Here is a 26,479-nt window from a genome sequence, read left to right as displayed (position 1 = left end):
ATATTCTCCTCCTTACTGCCTGCTTCCCCTACCTTCTCCAATTCTGGGATAGTTCTATTTAAATCCAAATCCCTCACTCCAAAAGAGAAATGAGGTAGGTAATACACAGGATGGTATGAAGCCTGAGTGGCAGAGTTAACACATGGTAAACAGAGGGCCTATCCAGTCTACTTTACATACTAGTGCTGATTTTGAAACCAAGTCCGATGGCCAATTAAACTCCCCTAATTTTGTCTTATATACCTCCCCTTAAATGTTCCCCACTCTTCTTTTGATTATCCTCTGGACCCTCACTCAGGATATTCTGGGGGATAGGAAATGGCCCGCCTTTCTCCTCACCCTCCCTTTGGTGCCTCCCTACCCCGGGCCCCTCACCCCTCTGTTGGAGGCCTCAAACCCACGATGTGGCAGAGTTCTAGCCACCTCCATGAGTCCCTTTGGATTTCCTGCCCCCGCCCTCACAGACCTAACCTAGGGCCATGTGGCCTTACAGTCCCCCTCCCTCCCACTCAAAGCCACCTTCTCCAGCAGAGGGAAACCGAGGGATTTCCCCCAACGCCCCCCCCAAATCCAACTTCCTGTACCCAGAAGCCCCTCCCCAAGTCTCTTAGCTCTCCTATGCCTTATCTTCCCCGCGTGTCCCACCAAGGCCCTCACGTGCCCAACCCCCGACCTGAGATAATCCCCCCCCATCTCACGTGTCCGAGTGGGGCGACCCCAAATCCCTCCCCAAGTCCCAATCCCAACCCCAACGGTCCCGCGTGGCTCATTCTCTCCTCCTCCCCCCCTCCGACTCACCACGTGGTCTCATTCCCTCCCCCATCCCGCGAGATGAAACCAATCTCGGGTCCCCTCGTGGTCTTCTGCTCCAGGTTCTCCAGCGTGGCGGCCCCACACTCGCCGTTCTACCTTCCCCAACACCCCCCCTCGCCCCTGCGTCGCGCCCAACGTCACCCGCCCCGGACCGTAACCGCCGCACCACGCGCTAGATCCGCAGGGTGAGCGCGCGCTCCCGCCCTTTCCTTCGCGCTCTTACCCAACCCTCCCTACCCAGCTCGGGCCCCGCGAGGCGACCGCCTGCCCTTCCCCTCCCCCGCCTGTCCGCCGGCCCCTCCGTTCCACTCCATTCCATTCCCTCCTCTCAGCCTCCCCGACTGGGGCATTTGCGCACGCGCACACTACCCGCCCTCACCTCGTGCGAACGTACCGACTGGACCCCCGTCCGCCCGCCGCAAGCTCAACAACCGCTACCGCCAAGCTTACTGCCGCCGCCGCCGCCGCTACCGCTGCCGCTGGCCTGCCTGCACACGGGTCCTAGTGCGCAGGCGCTGGCTCCCCACTGACCAACCAAGCAGCCGTCTGACAGCCGCGCAGGCGCTCTCCCCTTCTTCTCCCCCCACCCCCTCTGCGCTCCACCCCCCGCACTACGCAAGCGCACCGGCTCACTCCCCGCTCCTCCCCCCTCCCACCCACCCAACTATCGATTACTGCGCTTGCGCATTCTGTTCCTCCGAAGTTCTCCAGTACTCCCAACCCTCGAACAACGCGCAGGCGCATTCCGTTCCCCACGTCCCCCGTCCCCCTTAAACCCTCTCGCCCAACCAGGTAGCCCCTGCGCCTGCGCAATGAATCTCACTTCTCGCCACACCCTCCTAAGGCAAGTCCGCACCTTCAAAGCGCATGCGTATTAGGTCGCCCACTCCTTCCTCTGCCGACGTCGCCACGTAAGCTTGTGTGCGTTGGAAAGACCTCGCCACTCCAGCTCCTAGAGCCTCTAGAGAACCCCCACCCAAGCTTCACCACTGTTGTTATAGCGCATGTCCTCAGTCAACCCGCAGTGTACCTCCCCCCTTGGTTCCCCCACCCACCTCCGCCGAAACCGAGTAGCACCCGTGTCAGACCTTGCGTACGAAGTCGCTTTCCAATGTCTTCCTTAGTCCTCAGTGCGCGTGTGCGCGACGAACTCTCTCTTAACAGCTTCACATATCCAACTTGTTTCAACCCCGACCTACCATAGAGTTACAAACCGAGGCTAGAGTGAAACTCCCTCCACCCACCATCTTGTTTCAGAGACCCTTAAATAGTTTCTATGGCAACTTGTAAAAGCCGTTCCACTCTGAATATTTCATAAATGTGCAAATAGATTAAAATACACTAGTGTAAGCAAACTACACATCCTGCCTTATCTGTGAAGGCCTGAGGGTCGTCTTCGGAAAAAAAAATTATTTACAGAAGGTAATAGTTTGAAACTGTCAATTGGTACAAGTACTTTGGGAAGCAATATGGAATTAATGCAAAGTGACTAAAATGTCCACATTCTTTGATCCAGAAATTCTACTGTAAAACATGTACTCCAAGAAGGTCAGTGACAAAAGAAAGAGCATATATACACTAGAGTTGGTAGCTGTTGGTAGTACCTTCTAATAGCAAAGAACGGTTGCCCATCAGTTGGAGAATGGCCAAAATTGTGGTACATTAATATAATATACTGTGCTACAATAAATCATGAATATGATAGGAAACAGGCACAGACTATGAACTGATGCAAAGTGAAATAAACAGCACCAGGAAACTATAAGAAAGGAAGTATAACAATGTAACAAATCTGACTGCTGTAGAATTGTAAAAAATCAAGAAAACATATGAGGAGAATCTCTCTGCCCATCATTTGGGAAATGGCTGAACAAATTACCCACTGTGCTAGGGTACTATTATTGTGCTGTAAGAAATGATAAAGAGTATGTTTTCAGAGAAACCTGGGAAGACTTGTATGAACTGAAAAGGAGCAAAGTGAGCAAAACCAGGAAAACAATTGATACAATAACAGTACTGTAAAGACAAACAACTTTTAAAAATTTAAGAACTCTGACCCACCGTAATTCCAGAGGACTAATGATAAAATGATAATCACCTCTTGACAGAGAGGTGTTAGACTTAGGATACAGATTAAGACCTTTTTTTGGACAAAGCCAATGAAGGAATTTGTTTTATTATGTATATTTTTACAAGTGTCTTTTTTTTTCAGTGTATGTGTGATCAGAAGAGAAGAGATGGAAAGGGTAGATTTTTGTTAATTGAAAAAAGTCACTAAAAAGATATCCTCTCTCTTGCAAAAGTGGGAGACTATAGGTGTGGGATTCTCTATGTCAGGTTTTTTTTGATATGTTGTCTATAGAGCACTCCTTTCTCCACCCTTTGGAGCATGCTCCAACTTGGAGTAAACCTGCTTTCAGAGAAACACACACACACACACCCACACACCACACACCGAACACACATCAGGGAGGCACTCTCCTTGAGCCCCAACACTTCAAGGCAGGCTTCGACATTCTCTGAATGTTGCTTCATACTGTGTGGTGACAAAAAGTTTTTTTAGATTACTAGCTGTGTGACCCTGGGCAAGTCACAACCCTCATTGCCCTACAAAAAAAAAAAAAAGGAAAAAGTTTTTAGATTGGCTGTTGGACCAAAAATTGTGGATATCCTAAAGGAGAAATCAGAGTTCTAACACTCTAAAGCTGTCTTTTTGATATATTGTTATTATATTGATCATGCTCCTGGTCCTTTTCACTTAATTCTATATCAGTACATACAAATCTCAGACCTCTTCTCTCTGCTAGTCTTGAAGTTATCAGGATGACTTTCTGGTTCTGCAATGGATCAGGTGGGAAGGGTACACTTCCCCTATTTCCTTGAAATTCCTGAGTTCATGGCCTCCTAGATGAATTTAGGCTGGGGATAGGGCTGTCTCCCACTTCTGTGTTCTTTTCTTTGACTTTTGGTGCAAGTGTAAGATCTTAAAGGCAACTGGCACCTTCTTCTTCTCAGACACCCAAGCAGCTGGGTAGCCAGTCCTGAACATTTGAGGCTGCAATAACAGTACACAAAGAGTAGCCTAAAGGAAGGGGTTGGGGGGAAGACAGAGACAGAGAGAGAAAGAGAGAGAGAGAAATTATTAGATAGAAAGATTCTAGTTAGGGTTGATAGGTTTGTAATCAGTGCAAGTGAAATAAAAAATTGCTTTTTTAAAAAGTCCCTAAAAACAAATCATTTTCACATGTCATTTCTCAAGCTCTTCAAATAATTTTAATCATTCTATGATTATTGCTTAACATTTCTTTTTCTGTGTAGGAACAGAATTCCTTGTTCCATAAAGCTGATTCATGTTTATACTCTGGGGTACCTTTTCTTCCTCCTATGCCTTTGCTGGAGAGGATCCCTTAGACTAAATGAAAAAAAATAGAATTTGAATTGGGGATGGAATTGTTATGGGAGTATTATGGGCCTTTCTCCCCCATATCAGAATGAAACATGGAGTGGCTGGGGTGGGGGTGGGGGTTGTTCCTCTGTTAAGAAGATCAGCAATCCCAGAGTGTTGAAGCCAAGGCAAACCATGACTGGAGTTACAGGACAGGAAACAATACAGTAAAGGTTTCCACCCATCAGCTGAGCAGAGCTCATGTTAAATTCAGTTTTCACAACTTTTTTTCTTTATCCATAAAAGAGATAGCTCTCTGTAAGAGGGTAGAGGGAGGAATACAGTAGGGATATATAGGTAATGTTTAAAAATACTATCAGTAAAAATTTACTTTTAAAAGGCAAATTTTTAGAAATCTCTTTGCCTCTCTCTTCTTATAGACATTCCAGTTGGCAAGAGTTTCTTTCTTGCCCAGCTGTTTGGAGCCATGTTGTTTGGCAAAGTGCACGGCTAGCATTAGAAAGGGGACCTCATCCTATAGGTCAATGAGATTTTTGACCACCACTGGGCTGGTAACTGCAGTACAGTGCCCCCTGGTGGACAAATTATATATTGTACTCCTTCACTGGTTAATGACTGTAGGTTTACAGATTGCCTAGAAACAGGAAGAAGCAGCTGCTACTGCAGCACTTCAAGTGTCACATGGGATACTCACTAAATACACAGTCTGCACCTTTGGCACATATGCTTTTTACCATCTACTTTAATTACTCAAAGGCCCCTGGGTGGCACTGAATCTGCTTGACGTTTTTGTGAGGAAAGCAATTTATCTTCAAAAGCTATGTAAGCGAAAATTTTTTCCTCAGTTTTTATTTTGATTTCAAGTAACAGACGATTCATTCAAGTATTTTAAGAAGTTAGTTTCATAGGGGCAATGAATAGAACGTTGGGCCTGGAGTCAGAAAAAACGAGTTCAAATCTGGCCTCAGCCACTTACTAGTTGTGTAATCCTGAACAAATCACTTAACCTGTTTGCCTTAATCCACTGGAGACTAAAAAGACAAACCACTTACAGTATCTTTGTCAAGAAAACTCCATGGACAACAATTGGCATGCTATGTATGGTCCATAGGGTCATGAAGAGGCAGACAGGACTAAACAATGTTTCATAGGCAGATGGAGTGCACTGTTTGGGTTGGATGGCTGTAATTAAAAAGTAGTGGATGGAGGAGCAGCTAGGATAGAGCACCAGCCCTGGATTCAGGAGGACCTCAGTTCAAATCTGACCTCAGACACTTGACACTTACTAGCTGTGTGACCCTGGGCAAGTCACTTAGCCCTCATTGCCCTGCAAAAAAAAAAAAATAGAGGATGAATTCTAGAGTGTCAAGGAGCTCTCTGGAGTTCTAGTTCAACCACCATTGTCCCACTGCTTTAATGGGATCCAGTGGTCATTTCTTATATAGTTCTATTACTGATGTGTCCATGATTACAAAAAGGCATTTAAATCTGCTGAACAAATCAAACAGAGAAGTGCCAGGTTTTATTGATGTGTTGGAGTATGACTAAGTAGAGGGTCAGGCAAAAATGTAGGCTTTGATGCTCTCTGCCAAGGTTTCCTTTTAAGTGAAGTTCACTTTCAAAGAGGATTTAGAATCTACTGCTTAAAGAAAAAAAAACTGTTCCAAGCTTACCTCTGCCATTGATGTAAGCCCCAAAATTCCTTTCCTCCTGGCTAGCTTTGCACTCTAAGATTCTGTCTTATCTATACTGCCCAATTTTATGTTTGCCTAACTCCAAATGATGATATATCTTTATCTATGTATCAGTCTTTTTATCCTTAGTCTACATTTGTTTTCTGAAATAAAGTACCCCTTATATGCAAAGCACATGGTTGACTACTAGGAAGAAGGTGGGGGAAGATGTTGATGGGAGAGACTTTGTCAATGAAATTGAGAAGCTTCTTAGAAGATAGACAAATGTCCCATTTCCTATCTTCTGACTCTCAAGGGCCTTAAAGAGGTGCAAGTGAAGATACAGATAGGATTCAGACAGAGAACAACAAGAACAATTGTATTGTGACATCGTTGCCATGTGGGATATTGGCAGCTAACTCTTTGGGACTGATGGGTAGCCTCAGCTGAATGCTTCCATGACCTAATGCCCTCTCTTTGGTACCCGGGGAGAAAGAGTTCAGACTAGTACTATGGAAGTGATTCATAACCTGGAGAAAACACAGAAATTAGAATGAGGAGGAAAGTGAAGGTCCCAAAGAACCTGAGACTGTCAGCTATTTAAAGAACAATAGAGGGGTTGGCTAGGTGGCACAGCGGATAAAGCACTGGCCCTGGATTCAGAGTACCTGAGTTCAAATCAGGCATCAGACACTTGACACTTACTAGCTGTGTGACCCTGGGCAAGTCATTTAACACCCATTGCCCCGCAAAAAAAAAAAAAAAAAAAGCACAATAGATTGGTGAGCTCTGGATTAGGAAACCTATCCCCATCCCAGTACTTTTCCTGCCTTCCCTTGTTTCTTTTTTTTCTTTTTTCCTTTTTATTTATTTATTTATTAATTTATTTATTATTATTTTTTTACATATAAGGTATTTTATTTTTTCCATTATATGTAAAGATAGTTCTCAACTTTTGTTTATACAAGCTTTACAATTTTAGATTTTTCTCCCTCCCTTCCCTACCCCCTCCCCTAGACAGCAGGTAATCTGATATAGGTTATATCTATATATCTATATACATATACATATCTATATACATATATACACACAATAACATTAATCCTATTTCTGCATTAGTCCTGTTATAAGAGAAAAATCAGAGCAATGATGAAAAACCTCAAAATAGAAAAAAAAACAACAGCACCAAAACCAAAAGAAATAGTATGGTTCATTCAGCATCTATACTCCACAGTTCTTTTTTTTTTTTCCCTTGGATTTGGAGATCTTCTTCTATCATGAGTTCCCTGGAACTCTTCTGTATCATTGCATTGGTGAGAAGAATATAGTCCATCACAGTAGATCAACACTCAATGTTGATGATACTGTGTACAATGTTCTTCTGGTTCTGCTCATCTCACTCATCATCAGCTCAGGCAAGACCCTCCAGGTTTCTCTGAACTCCTCCTGCTCATCATTTCTTACAGCGCAATAGTATTCCATCGTATTCATATACCACAACTTGTCCAGCCATTCCCCAATTGATGGGCACCCCCTCAACTTCCAATTCCTTGCTACCACGTAAAGAGCAGCTATAAATATTTTTGTACATGTGGGTCCCTTTCCCCTTTCCATAATTTCTTTGGGAAAAAGACCTAAAAGTGGTATTGCTGGGTCAAAGGGACCTTCCCTTGTTTCGACTCCATTACCCAGATCTGGGATCCCTTATTTTCTTTCCATGACCTTGAGTGAGAGCAATTTGGGAATCCTCTGGTCTCACCTGAAGAACTGGGAGGGCAAGTGGGAGGCAGAAGGGTCCATGTAGGAACATTTTTCTTGTTACTTTCACTTTGTCCAATGTGGATATAATATAATAAGTACCTAGTCTTGTGCATGTAGGCTGAGAGAGGGGGTCTGAGGTTGTGTGGGATGGAGACTGGAGCTCTAGGTTTCCTATTTTAATAATTTTGAGCAACATTGAATATTCCAAGAGAATGGTGCTCTATATGTTTGTGCAGTTGGTGAGGTGCCCCCAAGGTATTGACAAGCTGAGTGCCCCATGGTGGCCAGAAGGGATACTGCAGCCCCTGGGGAAGCTATTTTAGAGAACAGTATGTATCAGACAAACTCTGGAGTGCTTGGTTGCTGGCTAGAGGACAGTGCCACATCGTTAGAAAATTAGATGTTGGGGGCAGCTAGGTGGCACGTTGGATAAAGCACTAGCCCTGGGTTCAGAAGTACCTGAGTTCAAATCCAGCCTCAGACACTTGACACTTACTAGCTGTGTGACCCTGGGCAAGTCACTTAACTCTCATTGCCCCGAAAAAAAAAAGGAAAGAAAGGAAGGAAGGAAGGAAGGAAGGAAGGAAGGAAGGAAGGAAGGAAGGAAGGAAGGAAGGAAGGAAGGAAGGAAGGAAGGAAGGAAGGAAGGAAGGAAGGAAGGAAGGAAGGAAGGAAGGAAGGAAAGAAGGAAGGAAATTAGATGTTGGACTCCCTTACTGAATAATTGGCCTAATCACACATTGTCTCTCTGGAGGCTTAGGGAAATCAGCATACAAGCCAATGTGAGACACTACTGTGCCTCAGCTTTCTCATAGAGTACACAGATGTCCCAGAATCATAGACATCAACTTCCAGGGGCCAGTGGTACTCTTTCAGGAGCCATAGAAAGAGGGCAGTGAGAGAGGACAAGGAAGACATTTTATTCATTCATTTATTAATTCAGCAACAATTTTCTTCTTCTTCTTTTTTTTGCAGGGCAATTGGGGTTAAATGACTTGCCCAGGGTCACACAGCTAGTAAGTCTCAAGTGTCTGAGGCCAAATTTGAACTCAGGTCTTCCTGAATCCAGGGCTGGTGCTCTATCCATTGCACCACCTAGCTGCTCCTCAGCAACAATTTTCAAATGACTTTGAGCACTTTGAGGTTATAAAACTCTTTTTAAAACTAGTCCTGATTGATGATGTAAGCAGATCTTATCATTTCCTTTGTTTCCACTGGAACTGAGTTCTCTGAAAATAGGGGGTTAAATGGGCAAGACTCAGTGCAGACATTCAAATAGCTTGGCCTGCTGCGGCTCAAAATTCCTCGTCCACCAGCCTCTGCCTCCCCAAGTAGCAGGCATGCACCACCATGCCTGACTCTGTGTGTTGATTTTTATTAGCTCCCTAATTTTTCTATACCTGATTCTCTAAGCAGCTATTCTTACAGCTGGCAGCTAGGTGGAGCAGTGGAAAGAAAATTCTGGACCCAGAGTCAAAGACTCATTTGACATCATCAGACAAATCTGATCTCAGACACTTCCTAGCTGTGTGACTCTGGGCAAGTCACTTAACCCTGTTTACCCCAGTTTCCTCCTTGTAAAATTAACTGAAGGAAATGGCAAAGTATTCCAGTATCTTTGCCAAAAACAAACAAAACAACCCAAATGGGGTCACAAAGAGGCAGACATGACTGAAAAAATGACTGAACAACTCTTGCAGCCTCTTGTGTCTTATGTCCTTTATTCCTCCTGTTTGCTCCCCTGCTTGTATTTGCTCATTTCCTTCCCCCGTCCTATGTGGCATTTAATACCTCAAATTAGGGTTTCCTCATAAGCAGTGACCCATCTCTAACCAATGATGTCAAATATCTAACTTTCCATCTTTGGGCATGCCCAAATCACCTACGATGGAGGTACCCCTAAAAGAAACTGCCAGCACTTACTTCTGGGAAAAGGAATCCTGTGCTCTCCTGTCAAGTGGGTGGGTACAGCCTCTTTCCCTTGGCTATGTAGCTAGAATAGGCTGTCTTTAAAATTAAGAGACTGGGACAATGTCACTCTCTTTCCAGCAGTGATTCCAGGGTGAAGGCCCTATTCCCTGAAAGCACAGGCACCATGCATTGAGCTGGGTGTGGGGGAAGGCCCTTTCCCCTCTTCCTTTTAGGCTCCATCTCCCTAAGAATCCGGTTTGGGGTTTTAGTATGGTTTGTCTTTTTTCAGTTCATGGCATAGATGGTAGAGTCTCTGGACCCTTGGGGTCCAGATGCATGGGGTCCATGAAAGACTGTTGCTGCCAGAGCAATAGAGAAAAGGTGCCTGGACACAAGCCCAGGGTTTCTACTTGGAGCTTGGTGAGGCCATGCTATACAGGAAATGAGTTAAAGCTGTGAACCTATTACCTCTCCCCCTCCCAGAGCCTGAGATGGAATAAGGAATATTCCTCTGCAAAAGCTGTTAAGTGGTTAAATAGAACCATGCTCTAGGAAACCTCTTAAATTGAGAGAATGCAAATTGGAGAGAGCCTGAGCAAATGGAAGAGATTAGGAGCTCCCCAAACACCTTTATTATTGTTTGTCCTTTGTTTTTGAAGAGGACCAATGATATCACAGGGTGATGTCTTGACTTGCTCCTGAATTGGATTTAAGTGAGGCAGAGTTGCACAAAGTCATCAGCCTGCCTCTTCCAGAGTCATCAAGGTCTAGTGGCAAGAAGAAAGTCAAGGCCTGGGATGCGGCAGATGACCTTGGCATCTTCATTGTCAGACCAAACTCACGTGTTCCATAGGGCCTGCTTTAGCTGCCTTCATGGCTTTTGGAACAAATTGTTCACATCTGATGTAGGGAAAATGGGGTAGGGGGTTTGGGATAGGGATAGGGGTTTGGGGTCCTTAGGAATTCCTCTTTAAAGAATTATACCCTCGGGGCAGCTAGGTAGCGCAGTGGATAAATCACTGGCCCTGAACTCAGGAGGACCTGAGTTCAAATCCAGCCTCAGACACGTGACACCTACTAGCTGTGTGACCCTGGGCGAGTCACTTAACCCTCATTGCCCTGCAAAAAAAAAAAAAGAAAAAAAAAGAATTACACCCTCTTGCACACAAAAGCAATTAGAATAAAATGGCAGTTTATTTAGGGGCTGGGGAAGGGAAACCATGAGAGAAATCCTTGGACTTCTCATGGGGAGAAAGGCATAGCACAGAGTGTGGCTCTGAGATACCAATCTCCTCGAGTAGCAGACAGGCAGGCACTTTTATAGAGGGCTGATGGGGGTGACCATCTGACTGTGGAAAGTTCCCTTAGTGAGGGAGGACCATCCCCCACTGGTGGTGGCTGGAGGAGTTGGGTGAGGGGTGGCTGTAGATCTCTCAAGCCATCTCTCCTCATCTTATCTCCCCAGGGGTGAAGGAGACTAGAATGAAGGGTGGGGGTCCCAGCTCCACTGGGATCTGGTTCCACTTATCTCTTTAGGTGTGTCTGTCCTTTGGATTAGTTTCTCCTGGAGAAGATTCCTTAATGTACCCCAGAGAACTTCTGGGGTGCTCTGGGTCCATAACACATCCAACCATTCCTCTGGGGGAAGTCTTCACATGCTTGGGATAGACATCCCCCTAACTCACCAACAGGTTGTGTTCCTTATCCTTAATCTGGTTTAGTCCATCTGTCAAGAGGTTTTACTGGGGTGTGGCTACTGTACATGTTACAACTTCTTGGAGTCACAGGTGAGGGTTGGGTGAATCAAGAGGACACCAAAGATAGATAAGCAGCCCTGAAAAGGGCTGAGCAAGTCCTTACATAAGAAGTGATAGTCCTCCCTGAACACCTATATACCCCTTAACAATAACAGTATTGGAGAATCCTGGGGGAAGGGTGAAATGTAATAGACCTGGCCTTCAGGCAGTGGGGGCTAAGGTAGTCATTGTTACCTAGGTTTGACTCCAATTGGTGTTAAATAATCTTCCCATAGTCCCAAAACAATTATTTAATTTCTAGAATAGGGGGCAGCTAGGTGGTCCAGTGGATAAAGCACCAGCCCTGGATTCAGGAGGACCTGAGTTCAAATCTGGTCTCAGACACTTGACACTTACTAGCTGTGTGACCCTGGGCAAGTCACTTAACCCTCATTGCCCAGCAAAAATTTTTTTTAAAAAAGCATCTAACTAATTTATAGAATAGCCTTCACAACCCTGAAAATTCACATGCAGATGAGTTGAAGGATCACAATGCATTATAGCCATCTTTAATTCAGTCATATATCTTCAAATAGGTCTTCTCAATACATTTATCTGCGGTGGGGGGGGGGTGTAGTTTTCTCTCAGATCTTCAGAACATTTTGTGTCTCCACAACATTTTATCTGGGAGGCTGTGTTTCTTCCAGAGCTGATTTTTATCAGTTTTCTTTTTCTGCCTCTTTCAGTAACCAAAATGTCCACATACAAAAGGGGCAGTTCCTTTTATTGGGAAAGTGACAAAAAGAATGAAAGAATGAATTCTACAGGGTGGGAGGGTAAAGGAATTGTCTGAATTGACTTCTGTTCTAGATTTATCAGCATTTCCCATGAAGCTATACTCCTCCTCAGGAAAAGAAACACTCAAAATATTCCAGGAAAGTCCTAAGAAATCAGAGAGATTTTGAAGGTCATGTTGGGGCTCTCTTGAATAAATGATAAGTGTGACATTCCTATTACCAGGGAAACTTGGTGGAGTGAAGGTAGAATACTAACCCACTTCTCCCCATTGTTATAGAAAAGGGTACTGAGTTCCAGATGAAAAGGGAAAAGCAAAGTAAGTGATGACAGGCAACATTTCTCTAGGGTTAGCTTTGAAAACAGGAAGATCTGAAATTAGATACTACCTCTTAATATATACTGACCGTATGAACATGTAAGGCCTGCTAGGTGGTGCAATGGCCTGGAGTCAGGAAGAACTGAGTTTACATCTGACCTCAGACACTCAGCAGCTTTGTGACCCTGGGCAAGTCCCTTAATCCTGTTTGCCTCAGTTTTTTCATCCATAAAATGAGCTGGAGAAGGCAAACCACTCCCAGCATCTTTGCCAGGAAAACCTCCAAAAGGGGTCACAAAGAGTTGGACAGAATTGAAAACAACTAAACAACAAAAATGAACATGTATGAACTTAACTTCTCGGTTTTCCTAGGCATTATCAAGGGCTCTCATTTCATTTTTCTTTTCCTTTTTTTCCTTAATGGAAAACTTTGTTACAGGTGAAAGCAAGCTAGTTAGATATAGTTTGGGGGGAAGCAATTGGGGTTAAGTGACTTGATCAGTGTGTGGGACAATTATGGATTTGAGTCAGATTAAACTCTGAGGATGGAGTCTGAAAGATACCTAGCCTCCCCCCCACCCCCCCCACCCCCCGAATAGCTAGCCTCTCGCTTTGCCTAAAAGTGAATTGCTTGTCAAATTCTCACTGTCTCCTTTAAGTTTTATTGTTGAGATAGTGGACTTGGGACAGTTCTGTAAACTTTGGGGATGGGGTCTGGGAGATATCCAGTCCTCAGTAAGTTTTATTACTGTCACAGTTCTACCAATTAGCACTATTTACTTTAATTCTGCTTAGTTCCCACATGCCAACTACACCTTAGTTTATGGCTTGTAATAAACCAGTCGGCTTACTCCTCTCTCACGTGTCAAAACCCCAGTCCCTGTCATGGATTAATTGCAGTCAGATAAGGGAGTGATTTCTGCTTCCCTCTTTCTTTGACATTCCTCAGACTTGTACCCCTTCCCCTTCTCTCCTTTGTTCTTGGACATGTCTCCATACATGGATCACTAGCTGGGTACGCACCTTGGGTGAGACAGGATTGGATGTTAGATTGTGAGCTCATCCACCCTAGGTATACGTGGGGACAGTTGTTTTAAAGAATACTATAAAAACCTAGAGAATTGGGCCTATCTTTGCAAGACTTCAATGTGTAATTGGATTTTGCCTGTCCTCATGAGGATGTAATAAATCTGTCTCTGCTTGACTTGGTGGTCTCCTCGAGTTATTTGGGTAAACTGAGGCAGTTTGTCCCAAACAATCAGGATCACGAAGCTTAGTAAATGTCTTGGGCCAGATTTAAACTCAAGTCCTCCTGACTCCAGGACTGGTGCTCTATCAACTGTACCACCTAGCGCCCCCTAATATATCTTGTTTTTAAAATTAATTAATTTTTTTCCATATAAATATTTTATTATTTTCCAGTTACATTTAGAGATAGTTTGCAACATTTGTTTTTATAAGATTTCTAATTTCAAATTTTTCTCCCTCCCTCCCCTCCTTTCCTCCTCCCCAAGGCAGCAAGTAATCTGATATAGGTTATCTATGTATGTACAGAAGAATCAGAGCAAAAAGGAAAAACCTCAAAAAAGAAAAACAACAACAACAACAAAACAATAGAAATAGTATGGTTCGATCTGCATCTCGATTCCACAGTTCTTTTTTTTTTTTTCTGGATTTGGAGAACATTTTCCATTGTGAGTCCTTTGGAACTATCTTGGACCATTGTATTGCTGAGAAGAATCAAGTCTATCACAGTTGATCAACACATAATGTTGTTGATACTGTGTACAATGTTCTCCTTGGTTCTGCTCATCATCAGTTCCTGCAAGTCCTTTCAGGTTTCTCTGAAATCCTCCTGCTCATCATTTCTTACAGCACAATAATATTCCATTACATTCATATACCACAACTTGTTCAGCCATTCCCCAACTGATGGGCAACCCCTCAATTTCCAATTCCTTGCCACCACAAAAAGAGCAGCTATAAATATTTTTGTACATGTGGGTCCTTTTCCCTTTTTTATGATCTCTTTGGGAAAAAGACCCAAAGGTGGTCAAAGGGTATGCACAGCTTTATACCCCTTTGGGCATACTTCCAAACTGCTCTCTAAAATGGTTGGATCAGTTCACAGCTCTACCAACAATGCATTAGTATTCCAATTTTTCCACAACTTCTCCAACATTTATTATTTTCCTTTTTTGTCATATTAGCCAATCTGATAGGTGTCAGGTGGTACCTCAGAGTTGTTTTAATTTGTGTTTCTCTAATCAATAGTGATTTAGAGCATTTTTTCATATGGCAATATATAACTTTGATTTCTTCATCAGAAAACTGCCTGTTCATATCCTTTGACCATTTCTCAATTGGGGAATGACTTGGATTCTTATAAATTTGATTTAGTTCCCTATATATTTTAGAAATGAGGCCTTTATCAGAAGTATTTGCTTTAAAAATTGTTTCCCAGCTTTCTGTCTCCCTTCTAATTTTGGAAGCAATGCTTCTGTTTGTGCAAAACCTTTTTAATTTAATGTAGTCAAAATCATCCATTTTGCATTTCATAATATTCTCTATCTCTTGTTTGGTCATAAACTGTTCTCTTTTCCAAAGATTTGAGAGGTAAATTATTCCTTCCTCTCCCCCTAATATGTCTTTATTGAAAAATTGAATGAATGGATAAATGAAGTGCTATAGGAATTTATCAGAGAGATCTCACTCTATGGGTTGGGCTAGAGTAGAGGATTCATGGAAGATGTAGGGCTTGAATGGGGCTCGAAGAATAGGTAGAATTTGGACAGATGGAAAGGAAAAACAAAGATTTTCTTTTCTTTTTTTTTTTTTTGGTGAGGCAATTGGGGTTAAGTGACTTGCCCAGGGTCACACAGCTAGTAAATATCAAGGGTCTGAGGCTGTATTTGAACTCAGGTCCTTCTGAATCCAGGTGCTCTATCCACAGAGCCACCTGGCTGCCCCACAAAGATTTTCTAAGGAAGGTGAATAACATGATAAAATATGAGACCATTTAAGTTGTTCTTAGGGAACAGAGAAAAGACCTGCCTGGGGGCAGCTAGGTGACGCAGTGGATAGAGCACTGGCCCTGGGTTCAGGAGGACCTGAGTTCAAATCTGGCCTCAGATACTTGACACTAGCTGTGTGACCCTGGGCAAGTCACTTAACCCCAATTGCCTCACCAAAAAAAAAAGAATGTGAAAAGACCTGCCTGTTAGCAGAATTTGGGTCAAAGGTAATTTGGGGGAAAGGATAGCCTCAGCATTCTTCAGTAGGTTCAAGTCTTCTGACTTTTTCTTAACAACCTTGAAAAGTAAAAGTGAAATTATCTTCCCTCTTCATCCTCTCCAGACTCTTAAAGTTACTAGGAGACCCAGCAACTAGTCCCTCCCTTCATAGAGTTTATAGTCTAGTAGGGGAATTCCATGACACATTGATGGAGTTTTAGGAAGATTAGTCTGACAGTAATGTATAGGATTGATTAGAGAGAAGACAAACTGCAGTCAGAAAGCCCAGTTATGCCTCCCTCTGATTGGGGAGTTCCTTCCAGATCTTCTATTTAAGGAAGGAGATATGTCATAATTTCTTACCTACTGTTGGTCTTCTACCCTCTTTCTTCCCCCTTTCCAGCTTCTTTTTATGTATTGTCTTCCCCCATTAGATTGTGAGCTCCTTGAAACGATTTTTTGCCTTTCTTTTTTATCCCCAGTGCTAAGCTCAGTGCCTGGCCATGGTAGGCACATAATAAATGTTTATTGACAATTGGAATAATTCCGGTGTTAAGCCATGAAAGACTCTGAACTGCTGTGGTTGCAGTGGTGACAAAGAGGTACTGTGCAGAAAACATCTAGGAGGTAGAATCAATAAAGGTTAGTGACTGACTGGATATAGGGAAAGAGATAAAGGTTTTGAGCCAGGGTAGAAGTGATACCATTGATAAAGACAAGCAAAATGAAGGCAGCTAGGTGGCACAGTGGATAGAGCACTGGGCCTGGAGCCAGGAAGACTGGAGTTCAAATCTGGCCTCAGACGCATAGTAGCTGTATGACTTTAGGCAAGTCATTTAACCATGTTTGCCTTAATTCCTCATTGTAAATTGAACTGAAGAAGGAAATGGCAAACCACTTCTGTGTCTTTGCCAAGAAAACCCCAAATGGGGTTGATCACAAAAGATCAGACGTGGGACAGCTAGGTGGTACAGTGGATAGAGCACCAGCCCTGGAGTCAGGGGACCTGAGTTCAAATCCTACCTCAGACACTTGACACTTACTAGCTGTGTGGCCGTGGGCAAGTCACTTAACCCTCATTGCCCAACCAAAAAAACCAAAAACAAACAAACAAAACAATCAGTCATGACTGAAAAACAACTTAACAAGGTATTTTAGTTATCATATTTGTTTCTCCAGCACATGACTAAACAACAACGAACTAGAGGCAGCTGGAGATATGTGAACGAAATTTGCTAAAGAAGTAGAAGTCTTCACAGGAAGGATGGAATCCTAGGTGTTTAGAGTTGGAATAGGTCTTAGAAATCATTTAGTTTATCTCTCTCATTTTATACATGGGGGTGGGAGTAGGTCAGGGGGGAGAGGTTATTCCATTCACAGCTGCTGTGAACACAGACAAGAAACTGAGCCTCCTAGTGCCTCCAAACTCCTCTAAGATCAGAAGTTACTAAGCTGTCAGCAACTCTATTAAACATTGTCACTACAAACTGGAATCATTCATTACTCAGAGTGAAATCTCTCTGTATACCACCAGATGATTTTTGAACTTTGTGCTTCTGCTCCAGGGTCCTTTCTACTCTAGCCTGTTGTCTCAAGTCATCAGCATAAAATGATTGCTGTGAAACTTTATTTGCAAATGTGTTCTCAGAGTGGGTTAGACTAAAGAGAGTGGGTGTCACTCAGTTAAAAGTTAAAAGTTAAAAAAAAGAGAGAGATTTCAAGAAAGGAAGTATGTATGTTCAGTAGTATCAGACACAGCAGAGAGATCAAGGCAGATAAATATTGGTTAACATTTATATAGTAGTGCTTTAAGGTCTGTAAAGGGTTTTACAAATATAATTTCATACATTGGACATGGTAACAACAATATTGTATGATCAACTATGAATGACTCAGCTCTTCTCAGTAATACAATAATCCAAGACAATTCCAAAGGACTCATGAAGCATACTAATCACCTCCAGAGAAGGAACTGATGGAGTCTGAATGTAAATCAAAGCCTACTACTTTTCACTTTTTAAATTTTTTTCATGTTTTTTTTTTCCATTAGCCTATTTTTTTTCACAACATGACTAATATGGAAATATGTTTTACATGATTGCACATATGTAACCTACATCAAATAGCTTACTGTCTTGGGAGGGGGGGGATAAGGGAAGGACAGGAAAAATGGAACTAAATTTTGTTTTTAAATGAATTGTCTTGGGGCAGCTAGGTGGCTCAGTGGATAAAGCACTGGCCCTGGATTCAGGAGTACCTGAGTTCAAATCCAGTCTCAGACACTTAACACTGATTAGCTGTGTGACCCTGGATAAGTCACTTAACCCCCATTGCCCTGCAACCCCCCCCAAAAAAAACAAACAAGAAAATGAACTGTCTTTAAATGCAATTGGGAAAAATAAAATATTATATAAAATTTTTAAAAATATTATTTTATCCTTACAGTAACTCTGGAGATAAATGTAATTATTATTCTTCCTATTTTATAGATGAGGAAACTAAGACTAACAAGTTAAGTAACTTGCCCACAGTCACAGTGTCTCTGACTGAAGATCCAACACTATTCACTACTCCAGCTAGAAAACAATGAGAGGATGCTGAGAATGGAAAGGCACTTCTTAGGAAGCAAATGAGTAGTCAGGCTATGGAGTCAGGCACTGACTCAGGAGAACCTCGGCAGTAGAGAAAAACAAATAGACAGAAATAGAGCAGTAACTTGAAGGAACAGCACCTTAAGGACCTTGGTGTATTGGAAAGAACATTGGACACAGTTGTAGTTAGGATTTTTAAGCTGGATTTTTAAAGTAGCTCTAGCCAAGTCACTAAGCTTCAGCTTTGTTTTGTTTTGTTTTTTTATTTGATTAAACCAACAGTGAATAAGCACCTTTTTTGTGGTAGTCATAGGGATAAAAATATAAAATGAAAAACACTACCTGACTTCAAATATGCTTACATTATATTGATAGGGTACAGATGCAAGGCCTAGTGTTCTAAGCTTTTCACTTGCATGGACCAGGTTCCATCTTGGGAGCTTTTCAAAAATATAACTTTTACTCCTGTTCCCAGATCTTCTCAAGAGAACCTCCAAATGACTCCTAAGTCCTCACATATATGGGAAAAGGGCCCCAGCACCCTTGTAAATATTTAACCTAATTACATCAGATATAGGACAGGGTTTGTTTCCCCTCAAAAGACAATGAAAGAGGGGGCAGCTAGGTGGCACAGTGGATAAAGTGCCGGTCCAGGATCCAGGAGGACCTGAGTTCAAATCCGGCTTCAGATACTTGAAACTTACTAGCTGTGTGACCTTGGGCAAGTCACTTAACCCTCATTTCCCCACAAAATAAAATAAAAATAAAAAGACAGTGAAAGACAGTATTAAAGGACTCCCCTCACCAGTGGGTTCTCCCTTTCCTCAGGCTCTTCTAGCTCTACACCAAGTACGTATTATTTTCTGTAGAAACCTGGGCCCAGCACCTTTCACCCCTCTGATACTGCCTCTTTCGGCTGCCATATCTGAAAGCCCTGTGGTTCTCCTTCTAGAAATTCCTTGGTAGCTCTGCTGCTTCTTCACTGTGGCCACCTCCATTGAAGTAGAGGCAATGGTTCCTGGGGAATTATGCCAGTGGGCTTCACCCTTCCAAGGACCAACATCTAGTCTTAGGTCTCTCAGTGACTACTTGTACTTCTTCTCTGGATCCTTCTGATTCTATGATGTATCTATCTGCCCCTTTCTCTGAGTCTAAGTCCCAGGGCACAACCCAGATTGACAATAGCCTAACTGAAGTCAATTGAAGCAAATTCCAGAACTCAGTCAGTGGAGATATTCACGATCAAGCTAACACAATCACAGTCCTGATCAATTGCTTCATCCTTTAGCTCTGTTATGTCGCCCAGGTTTGTTCCTGGTGAGCCCTTGATACAACATGGATAGAGATAAATATGTAATGAGTACTGTTTGACTCTACTCTTTCAAGACCAGGTCTGCCCCTCGAGGTGTCAGAATATGCTGAGGGATTAGAATCTCTTTTCTCTGCTATCAGCCTGAGCCCCTAGTTATGTTTCCCCCATTTATTTGGCACCAGTGACTAGCATCGCAGTTCCATTTAACCACTTAACAGCAGGTAGCTTTTTTTTTTTTTTGGTGAGGCAGTTGGGGTTAAGTGACTTGCCCAGGGTCACACAGCTAGTGTCAAGTGTCTGAGGCTGGATTTGAACTCAGGTCCTCCTGAATCCAGGGCCAGTGCTCTATCCACTGCGCCACCTAGCTGCCCCATAGCAGGTAGCTTTTTACAAAAGAATATTTACTTTTAAAATATAGCAAGACCAGTGTACAAGTATTTCCTGCATTTTCTCTGGGGCATAATCGCTATATACTCACTGACTCAATCTCTGGAGGAGTTGACTCAAAACTTAGTTAAGTTTCTACATAGCATTGGTCCCACCAATACAAAGGTAGCATTATTGTTGGATGAGTCTTCATTTCAAGCTTTTGCTGACAATGAGTACAAAAGATTGGTTCCCAAGATTTTGCCTTGTGATTAATTCTGGAACATTAATCCTGGTATCAATGCAACCCTGGCCTGGAACCTAGGTTCTGGAATACAAGGACCCCAGACCACCATCATGATGACCTTTTGAATTCATTAGGTTGTGAAATACCATTTCTTTCTCATATAAAAAGAATAGAAAAGCCAAGGGCTGAGACCTATTTCCTGAGGACCATATGGCCTCAGAGGGGAAGATAACCCCAAGTATATGATCATTCATCTCACACATTGAGAGTCACAGAGCTCCTTCAGATTTGAATGAAGCAGAGGTAATATCTGAAGCTGATAGGCCTTTTTGAGGATGTCAACAGTTCTGACTATTCAGTCAATCAAAAAAGGCTCAGGTGGGGTGTGGCTAGGTGGTGCAGTGGATAAAGCACTGGCCCTGGATTCAGGAGGACCTGAGTTCAAATTCAGCCTCAGACACTTGACACTTACTAGCTGTGTGACCCTGGGCAAGTCACTTAACCCCCATTGCCCCACAAAAAAAAAAAAAGGCTCAGGTGGTTAGCCAACTAGACCTACTTACAGAATGTCTACACATTCTCTACAGTCTCTCCAAAACACTTCTCCTTACATATCATCATAAATCTTTCAAGCAAGTTCCCTAGTATCCTCCACATGGAGAGGTTGTATTATCCTATTACAAATAAATAAAATATAATTTATGGGGTAGCTAGGTAGCACAGTGGGCTGAACACTGGGCCTGGAGTGAGGAACTTCCCAGGGGAAAAGGTTTGTGTTTTGCCTTTCTTTGTAAACTAGTACTTAACATAGTACCTAGAACTTAGTAAATGCTTAATAAACACAGATGATTAAATGCTGACTGAAGTAGGCTATCACTGAAAAGTTCTAATATTGTATATGGAGTTCAATTTCAAGTGTGGACTGACAATTCAACAACACATTTTCATTGTGCCAAGACAGATACTGCCTATTAGAGATGGATAGCATCTATAATGAACTTAGCCTAAACCAGAGGAGGCCTGAGTGAATATGTATGCTCTGTCTCATAGACCACATGAATATGAAGTTATGGTGACACAGTTGTGAAGGTGACCTTCAACAAGCAGGGAGATGAGAGTGGGAGACTTCTATCAAAAAGTAGACCCATCATGTGTGTTAATTTTATATTGAACTTGCCCCCTTGACCTCAGTTTTTCTTGGGTCACTGGCACCAAGAACAATTGTTCTTCCTGCCAGTTGGAAAAGCTAGCTATGAAAAGTGAAACAAGCGAAGGAACAAGGGAGTGACACTCAGGAATTCAAGCTTCCTTCATTAGAAAGCACCTTAACTGTCAAAAAAACTGAAGGTGGACATGCAGTTGGAACGTTGGGCCAGACTATAACTGATTTCATACACAGTAGTAGAAAGTAGTTAGTGTTATTGAAGGCATATTGTTCTATTATTATGAAGGCATCAAATGATTTTTTTTGAAGGGGTACAGAGGAGTTATGCGTGTTTTATTTTAAATAACCTACGTGATTTATTTTAAAACAAAGATTTTACTCCAAATAAATCAAGGTTAAAAAAATGATTAAAAGTCAAGATGTCATCAGTCCAAGTTTATCCAAGTTACTGGTGTTGTGTAGATGACAAAATGCAGCAGTTATTTATTTATTTATTTATTTTTGGCGGGGCAATGGGGGTTAAGTGACTTGCCCAGGGTCACACAGCTAGTAAGTGTCAAGTGTCTGAGGCTGGATTTCAACCCGGGTATTCCTGAATCTAAGGCCAGTGCTTTATCCACTGCACCACCTAGCTGCCCCAGCAGTTATTTATGACAGGTGATCCAACATAATCAGATGATTTCTCCATTTCTGAACCTTCTTAAAGAAAATCACAAAAGGGGTCACACTATTCTCACAGAAGTACAAAAGAGACACCATGGAGTATGGACTCAATGTTTGCCTATGAAGAATTGATGGTTTTTTAAATTAGCAAGGACATATTTGATTAATATTCTGCAGCTCCCATTACAAAAAGTTTTATTTTATCTGGCTTCTGTACTTCAATCTTTGATTGATTTCATATAGTCTTTGTAGGATTCTTTTGTGAAGCTAATTTTGTGCAGATGATGGTTTGTTAACTATATCAAATCCAGTGATTACAGTGGTATTTTTTTCCTTTACCCTCAGGACCTTCGGCAGAGGCATTTCCACCAATGAGTGAATCATCAACAATACTTTCTGTATTAATAACTATTTTCCCCTCTTTCTTCAGGTACAACCTGTTCATGATCTCCTGGATCTTGTAGATTTCTCATCACAGCTGATGAGACCCTGATAGATGATCATGGTGCCAGAAGGAAGGAGGCAGGTTTTAGCATTGCAGGAACCCAAAGCTCAGTCTAATGCAAGAATTTTTTTTTTTATTCATTTGGATTTGCTTTATTGTTTCTGTGTGTGTGTGTGTGTGTGTGTGTGTGTGTGGCAATTGGGGTTAAGTGACTTGTCTAGGGTCACACAGCTAGTGTTAAGTGTCTGAGGCTGCATTTGAACTCAGGTCCTCCTGACTCCAGGACCAGTGCTCTATCCACTGCGCCACCTACCTGCCCCCTGCTTTATTGTTTCTTGATTTCTCATAAAGCTTCTATTTGCTCTATCCTAATTCTTTTTTTTTTTTCAGCAACACACATTTATTTTATTTTCCAGTTACATGTAAGGGTAGTTATCAACATTCATTTTCATAAGATTTAGAGTTCCAAATTTTTCTCCCTCCCTTTCCTCCCCCCTCCACAAGACTGCAACCAGGTTATATATGTACAATCCACAAGTGTTCTTTTATGAGTTCTTTCTATAGGGGTGCATAGTAAGCTTCCTCATTAGTTCCTTGGGATTGTCTTGGATCATTGCACTGCTGAGAGTAGTTAAGTCATTCACAATTGCTCATTGAACAATACTGCTGTCACTACACACAATGTCCTCCCAGCTCTGCTCACTTCACTATACACTGATGTTCATTAGTCTTTCCAGGTTTTGGGGGGATCATCCTGTTTGTCATTTCCTGTAGCACAAGACCATTCCACTACAATCATATAGCACAGCTTTTTCCATCATTCCTCAATTGATGGACATTCCCTCGATTCTCAATTCTTAGTCTCCACCAAGAGCTGCTATAAATATTTTTTGTACAATTTCCCCCCCTTTTCTCTTTTTCATGATTACTATTGTTTACTGTTTCCCTTCCATCCTATTCCCTTCCCCATGATATTTATTCTATTATCCATCTTCTTTCATCCTATTACTCTTCAAAAGGGATTTGCTTTTGTGTGTCCCCTCCCCCACTCTGCCCTTCCTTCTTTTGCCCCTCTCTCTTTATCCCCTTCCCCTCCTATTTCCCTGCAGGGTTAGAAAGATTACTCCACCCAATTGAGTGTGTCCATTATTCCCTCCTTGAGCCAATTCTAATGAGATTGAGGTCTTTGAGCCAATGTTAGGCTCATTTACTGCCCAGATTAAATAGATTACTCTACCCAGTTGGATGTGTCTGTTAGTCCCTCCTTGAGGCAGCTCTGATGAGTTTAAGGTCTTTGAGCCTTTTCTGATGAGTGTAAAATTCATTTACTGCCCTGTTCCTCTCCCATCTCTTCCCCCACTCCATAAGCCTTTTCCTATTTCTTTCATGTAGGATTTCACCTCTGCCCTTCCCCCTCCCCCAGTGAATTCCCTTCACCCCTCAATTTAACCCTAAAGATGTCATCACCTAGCTAAGTGACACGGTAGACAAAGCATCACTCCTGGACCCAGGGGGATCCCAGCCAAACCCCGGCCTCAGACACAAGACAGTCACCCACTGTACAACCCCAGGTATGTCCCCCAGCTCCAATTTTTTATGATTCTCTAGGGTCTTGTATTTGAAAGTCAAATTTGCCATTCAGTTCAGGTCTTTTCATCACAAGTATCTGAAAGTCTTCTTGTTCATTAAAGTCCCATTTTTTCCACTGAAAGATTATGCTGAGTTTTGCTGGGTAGGTGATTCTTGGTTGTAATCCCATTTCCTTTGTCCTCTGAAATATCATATTCCATGCCCTCTGGTCCTTTAATGTAGAAGCTGCTAGATCTTGTGCTATCCTGACTGGGGCTCCACAGTACTTGAATTCTTTCTTTTGGGCAGCTTGCAATATTTTCTCTTTGACCTGAGAGCTCTGGAATTTGGCTATAATATTCCTAGGAGTTTTCCTTTTGGGATCTCTTTCTGGAGGTGATGGGTGGATTCTTTCAATTTCTATTTTAGCTCCTTCTGCTAGAATTTCAGGGCAATTTTCCCTGAGAATATCTTGGAAGATGATGTCTAAGCTCTTTCCTTGATCATGGTTTTCAGGTAGACCAATAATTTTCAAATGATCTCTCCTGGACCTATTTTCCAGGTCAGCAGTTTTTCCCAGAAGATATTTCACATTGCCCTCTATTTTTTTATTCATTTGAATTTGCTTTATTGTGTCTTGGTTCCTCATAAAGTCACTGGCTTCCATTTGTTCAATCCTCATTCTTAGGCAATTATTTTCATCAGAGAGCTTTGGTACCTCCTTTTCCATTTGGCCAATTTGACTTTTCAAGCTGTTGACTTTTTTCTCATGTCTTTCCTGCATCACCCTCATTTCTCTTTCCATTTTTTCCTCTACCTCTCTAACTTTATCTTCAAAGTCCTTTTTGAGCACCTCTATGGCCTGAGACCAATTCATATTTTTCTTGGAAGCTTTAGATATAGGGGCCCTGATGTTGACATCTTCCTCTGAGGGTGTCCCTTGGTCTTCCTTGTTGCTGAAGAAACTTTCTATGGTCCTCACCTTTCTCTGTCTGCTCATCTTGCCTTTCTTTTACTGGACTTTTAGCTCCTTAAAGTGGGGCACTGTTTCCAGGCTGCAGTATCCCAAGCTTGAGATGTCCCAGGTGGTATGATTTAAGGAGGATCAGGTTCTTCACTCGCCTGGCCTGTTTCCTGGTCCTTAGATGACCCCAGACCAACTTGCTAATCAACCAACTTTGTGTGTTGTGGTTGTTAGCTCTGATGAGCCTGTGCCCCTGCCCCACCTGGGCCACTGCTACTTGAGCCTACTTCCTGGTTCTCAGCAGGGGTGTAAAATCCAAGTTCTGCCTCAGCACCAGCATAGACAATCAAGGAATCTTCTCCTAGAGAAACTAAACCTAAACCAGAGGACAGATAAGCCTAGAGAGATAAACTGAACTAGTTTGGACTGAGCTAGCTTTGGGATCTCCACCCTTCATTCTGGTCTCCCTTACCCCTGGGGAGATAAGTTTGGGTGTAGCTGATGCCTTTGTATCCTGAAAAGAGAGATGCCTTGAGAGATCCATAGCCACCCCTCACCCAACTCCCCCAGCTACCACCAGTGAGGGATGGTCCTCCCTCACTAAAGGAACTTTCCACAGTCAAATGGTCACTCCCCCTGTCCCCCATCAGTCCTCCATAAAAGTACCTACCAGCCTCCTGCTCAAGGAGATTGGTACCTCAGAGCCATGTGCTTTGTGCCTTTCTCCCCAAGAGAAGTCCCAAGGATTTCTCTTGGTATCCCTTCCCTTCCTTTCCCTTCCCTTGCCTCTAAATAAACTACCATCTTATTCTAACTGCTTTTGTGTGCAAGAGGGTGTAATTCTTTAAAGAGTAATTCCTAAGAACCCCAACCCCTAACCCAACCCTGTACCCCATTTCCCCCATAACATTTGTGTGTGGCTAGGGTAATTAGCCACAGATCTTGACTTTGAGCTGAGCCCTATGGAAAATTTGCAATCTCTAAGATATTCTAGATCATATAATACAGTGTACAGAAATTAGCATGCCACATAATTAACAATGTTAGGACAGTTATCTTAAGAGTTACCTGTGGGGCAGCTAGGTGGCACAGTGGATAGAGCACCGGCCCTGGAGTCAGGAGGACCTGAGTTCAAATCCGTCCTCAGACACTTAACACTTACTAGCTGTGTGACCCTGGGCAAGTCACTTAACCCCAATTGCCTCACTAAAAAAAATTTTTTTTTAAAAGGCTTAGAATTGCATGCAGGTAAAGATGAAAAAAAGATGGGAATAGTTGATGTTGGAGAGGTTATGGAAAGGTATAATAACAAATTGTTGGTGGAGTTGTGAATCAGTATAATCGTTATGGAAATAAAGAAGGTAAGAGATTCTTGTCCTTTGATCCAGAGCTCTTACTAGTAAGCATATACCTCACAGAGGTCAACAGTAACAAAGAATGACCTCATATTTAAAGTAGCACTTTTTGTAGTAAGGGAGAACAGGAAACAACGTAGATACCCATTGGATGT

The 26,479-nt window shown here is 42.6% G+C and overlaps 1 pseudogene; it reads right to left on the bottom strand.

Annotated features, from left to right (window-relative positions):
• Positions 1-1,652: 1,652 nt before the first annotated feature.
• LOC122754908 lies at positions 1,653-22,495 on the bottom strand (annotated as a pseudogene).
• Positions 22,496-26,479: the final 3,984 nt, after the last annotated feature.

Source organism: Dromiciops gliroides, chromosome 4, assembly GCF_019393635.1.
Source record: "Dromiciops gliroides isolate mDroGli1 chromosome 4, mDroGli1.pri, whole genome shotgun sequence".
NCBI classification, from domain to species: domain Eukaryota; kingdom Metazoa; phylum Chordata; class Mammalia; order Microbiotheria; family Microbiotheriidae; genus Dromiciops; species Dromiciops gliroides.
Note: the sequence above shows the minus strand (reverse complement) of the source record. Positions and strands in the feature narration are given on the sequence as shown.